The sequence below is a fragment of the Bactrocera oleae genome, unplaced genomic scaffold (assembly GCF_042242935.1).
Source record: "Bactrocera oleae isolate idBacOlea1 unplaced genomic scaffold, idBacOlea1 ctg00000014.1, whole genome shotgun sequence".
Lineage (NCBI taxonomy): Eukaryota > Metazoa > Arthropoda > Insecta > Diptera > Tephritidae > Bactrocera > Bactrocera oleae.
Genome location: NW_027212757.1, coordinates 20,001 through 25,000, shown reverse-complemented (window position 1 = coordinate 25,000; position 5,000 = coordinate 20,001). Strand labels below are relative to the sequence as shown.

General features: G+C 28.4%; 3 non-coding genes across 3 annotated transcripts in view; all 3 read right to left on the bottom strand.

Moving 5' to 3' along the window:
• Positions 1 to 1,694, bottom strand: part of LOC138858773 (large subunit ribosomal RNA) — a 3,977-nt gene extending 2,283 nt beyond the window's left edge. Inside the window, exon 1 of the ribosomal RNA XR_011397805.1 lies at positions 1 to 1,694. This exon is cut by the window's left edge and continues 2,283 nt beyond it. This is a non-coding gene — a ribosomal RNA (large subunit ribosomal RNA).
• A 502-nt stretch (positions 1,695 to 2,196) lies between these two features.
• Positions 2,197 to 2,375, bottom strand: LOC138858780 (5.8S ribosomal RNA). Its single transcript, XR_011397811.1, has one exon. It is a non-coding gene; the product is annotated as a 5.8S ribosomal RNA (ribosomal RNA).
• Positions 2,376 to 4,253: 1,878 nt separating this feature from the next.
• On the bottom strand, positions 4,254 to 4,432 carry LOC138858771 (5.8S ribosomal RNA). The gene has a single exon (XR_011397803.1). It is a non-coding gene; the product is annotated as a 5.8S ribosomal RNA (ribosomal RNA).
• Positions 4,433 to 5,000: the final 568 nt, after the last annotated feature.

Below are 5,000 nucleotides of genomic sequence, written 5' to 3'. Positions count from 1 at the left end.
TGTACCAATAGCGGCTCCATGCAGGCTTACGCCAAACACTTCTAAGCACACCATTGTACCCTCCTACTCACTAAAGTTTCAAAATTTATAATCCAACCGAAATTGTATTATAAATCATGTACTTTAGCGGTAATGTATAGGTATACAACTTAAGCGCCATCCATTTTAAGGGCTAGTTGCTTCGGCAGGTGAGTTGTTACACACTCCTTAGCGGATTACGACTTCCATGTCCACCGTCCTGCTGTTTTAAGCAACCAACGCCTTTCATGGTATCTGCATGAGTTGTTAATTTAGGCACCGTAACATTACGTTTGGTTCATCCCACAGCGCCAGTTCTGCTTACCAAAAGTGGCCCACTGGGCACATTATATCATAACCTCAACCTTCATATCAAGAAAGGTGAGGTTCTTACCCATTTAAAGTTTGAGAATAGGTTAAGGTCGTTTCGACCCTAAGGCCTCTAATCATTCGCTTTACCAGATAAGATTATTTTACATAATTTTTAAATGCACCAGCTATCCTGAGGGAAACTTCGGAGGGAACCAGCTACTAGATGGTTCGATTGGTCTTTCGCCCCTATACTCAATTCTGACAATCGATTTGCACGTCAGAACTGTTTCGGTCTTCCATCAGGGTTTCCCCTGACTTCAACCTGATCAAGTATAGTTCACCATCTTTCGGGTCACAGCATATATGCTCAAGGTACGCTCCAGTTAGAGGTATAAATAATAATAAATTATCATTATACATAACTATATGGAACGCCCCGGGATTGAATTAATAATGTAATACATTAAAAATTAATCCCATTATTAATACAGTTAAGTTAATTTCGCCATTAGGTTTAATATAACCCAATGACTTGCACATATGTTAGACTCCTTGGTCCGTGTTTCAAGACGGGTCCCGAAGGTATCCTGAATCTTTCGCATTGTTAATCATATAAATGCATACAATTAATATTAAAATCAATGATAATAATATTATTGTAAAATTCAAAAGAATTTTAGCATTATATATAATAAAATCTATCAACACTTTATCAAATCATCAGTAATTATTCTATGTTAATAAGCTAAAAGCAAATTAATTTGAATAAACTTAAAAACCAATGATCTTTTGATAAATATTTTATTATGTTAATAGATTACAATGTCCTTATATGAAAAAAATGCACACTATTATTATAATATTTAAAATTAAATACTACAGTTATAATGATGAATTTTTCATAATGGATATTCAGGTTCATCGGGCTTAACCTCTAAGCAGTTTCACGTACTATTTAACTCTCTATTCAGAGTTCTTTTCAACTTTCCCTCACGGTACTTGTTTACTATCGGTCTCATGGTTATATTTAGTTTTAGATGGAGTTTACCACCCACTTAGTGCTGCACTATCAAGCAACACGACTCTTTGGAAATATCTTTCTAGTAATCATTAACGTTATACGGGCCTGGCACCCTCTATGGGTAAATGGCCTCATTTAAGAAGGACTTAAATCGTTAATTTCTCATACTAGATATTAAGATATTCCATACACTGCATCTCACATTTGCCATATAGACAAAGTGACTTAGTGCTGAACTATTTTCTTTTCGCTCGCCGCTACTAAGAAAATCCTTGTTAGTTTCTTTTCCTCCCCTCATTAATATGCTTAAATTCAGGGGGTAGTCCCATATGAGTTGAGGTTGTATAAAATATATTTTAGATTGATTTGTTTATTTTTATTTAATTTTTTTGCTATTTGCTATTTTAAAGAAATATATTTTTATATCTTGATTACTCAATATTATTCAATCTTTTCATCCCTTTTTAAAATTCATAATATAATAATTAATAAAATTAACAACATTATTCCTCCACATATCATATATTTTTTTTTATTATAAATTTTTCTCAATACAATAGAGTGAATTAATTCTAGAATAAAAATTTATTTTATGCTAGACATTCCTCTTATGTATTATTTAATATAATTTAAATAATGTTGAAAATTTTTTCTTTTATGGGAATACTAAGATTCTCATTTATCATAAATTTTCGTTCAAATATGAGGTATTCAAGAATATATTTTCTATATTTCTTTTTATGCTATTAATATTATGGATTGAAAAATACAATCCAATAATATGCCATATGCTTAAATTCTATTAATTGACTAAAAGAATAAGCAACTAATTTAGCATAGTCTTACAACCCTCAACCATATGTAGTCCAAGCAGCACTTTAAAATTAATTAAAGTACATAACAGCATGGACCGCAATATGCGTTCAAAATGTCGATGTTCATGTGTCCTGCAGTTCACACGATGACGCACAGTTTGCTGCGTTCTTCATCGACCCATGAGCCGAGTGATCCACCGCTTAGAGTGATAATTTTTTTGTATTTTTTTAATTCAAAGTCAAAGAATTTTAATTTATTGAAAGTATTAATAATTAATCAATAATAAATTTTTAATACATAAGTTTAAAACATCTTTCAATAAATTGTAATTTTAAACCCAAACATTTGCAGCTGCGCATGTCTTAGGTCAACAAAAACAGTAATACCTTTTATATATTATTTTCTTCTCTATTTGTGCGTTTTCTTTTTTTAAATTTTTCAACATGTTTTTAATCACAAATAGAAAATACCATAAAAAAAAGGTATTACACACGTTAATGTGAACAAGTTAACTTATCATTTATAATATTTTATATAAATATCACAATTAAATATTATTTTCTATATAAATAATAAGTACAGCTATATGTTTAAAGGTTTTTTTATTGCGTTCAAATACAATGTATGCGAAGTTCACAATATAATATATATTGTCATAATGCATTACAAGGAGTTAAAAAAAAAAAAAAAACAGAAAAACATTCAAAACAGTTAAGTTAATTTCGCCATTAGGTTTAATATAACCCAATGACTTGCACATATGTTAGACTCCTTGGTCCGTGTTTCAAGACGGGTCCCGAAGGTATCCTGAATCTTTCGCATTGTTAATCATATAAATGCATACAATTAATATTAAAATCAATGATAATAATATTATTGTAAAATTCAAAAGAATTTTAGCATTATATATAATAAAATCTATCAACACTTTATCAAATCATCAGTAATTATTCTATGTTAATAAGCTAAAAGCAAATTAATTTGAATAAACTTAAAAACCAATGATCTTTTGATAAATATTTTATTATGTTAATAGATTACAATGTCCTTATATGAAAAAAATGCACACTATTACTATAATATTTAAAATTAAATACTACAGTTATAATGATGAATTTTTCATAATGGATATTCAGGTTCATCGGGCTTAACCTCTAAGCAGTTTCACGTACTATTTAACTCTCTATTCAGAGTTCTTTTCAACTTTCCCTCACGGTACTTGTTTACTATCGGTCTCATGGTTATATTTAGTTTTAGATGGAGTTTACCACCCACTTAGTGCTGCACTATCAAGCAACACGACTCTTTGGAAATATCTTTCTAGTAATCATTAACGTTATACGGGCCTGGCACCCTCTATGGGTAAATGGCCTCATTTAAGAAGGACTTAAATCGTTAATTTCTCATACTAGATATTAAGATATTCCATACACTGCATCTCACATTTGCCATATAGACAAAGTGACTTAGTGCTGAACTATTTTCTTTTCGCTCGCCGCTACTAAGAAAATCCTTGTTAGTTTCTTTTCCTCCCCTCATTAATATGCTTAAATTCAGGGGGTAGTCCCATATGAGTTGAGGTTGTATAAAATATATTTTAGATTGATTTGTTTATTTTTATTTAATTTTTTTGCTATTTGCTATTTTAAAGAAATATATTTTTATATCTTGATTACTCAATATTATTCAATCTTTTCATCCCTTTTTAAAATTCATAATATAATAATTAATAAAATTAACAACATTATTCCTCCACATATCATATATTTTTTTTTATTATAAATTTTTCTCAATACAATAGAGTGAATTAATTCTAGAATAAAAATTTATTTTATGCTAGACATTCCTCTTATGTATTATTTAATATAATTTAAATAATGTTGAAAATTTTTTCTTTTATGGGAATACTAAGATTCTCATTTATCATAAATTTTCGTTCAAATATGAGGTATTCAAGAATATATTTTCTATATTTCTTTTTATGCTATTAATATTATGGATTGAAAAATACAATCCAATAATATGCCATATGCTTAAATTCTATTAATTGACTAAAAGAATAAGCAACTAATTTAGCATAGTCTTACAACCCTCAACCATATGTAGTCCAAGCAGCACTTTAAAATTAATTAAAGTACATAACAGCATGGACCGCAATATGCGTTCAAAATGTCGATGTTCATGTGTCCTGCAGTTCACACGATGACGCACAGTTTGCTGCGTTCTTCATCGACCCATGAGCCGAGTGATCCACCGCTTAGAGTGATAATTTTTTTGTATTTTTTTAATTCAAAGTCAAAGAATTTTAATTTATTGAAAGTATTAATAATTAATCAATAATAAATTTTTAATACATAAGTTTAAAACATCTTTCAATAAATTGTAATTTTAAACCCAAACATTTGCAGCTGCGCATGTCTTAGGTCAACAAAAACAGTAATACCTTTTATATATTATTTTCTTCTCTATTTGTGCGTTTTCTTTTTTTAAATTTTTCAACATGTTTTTAATCACAAATAGAAAATACCATAAAAAAAAGGTATTACACACGTTAATGTGAACAAGTTAACTTATCATTTATAATATTTTATATAAATATCACAATTAAATATTATTTTCTATATAAATAATAAGTACAGCTATATGTTTAAAGGTTTTTTTATTGCGTTCAAATACAATGTATGCGAAGTTCACAATATAATATATATTGTCATAATGCATTACAAGGAGTTAAAAAAAAAAAAAAAACAGAAAAACATTCAAAACATTGTATAATTCAAAACATTTTGAATGAAAAGAACAAAAAGAAAACTTTTTTTTCTTTTTTATTCTT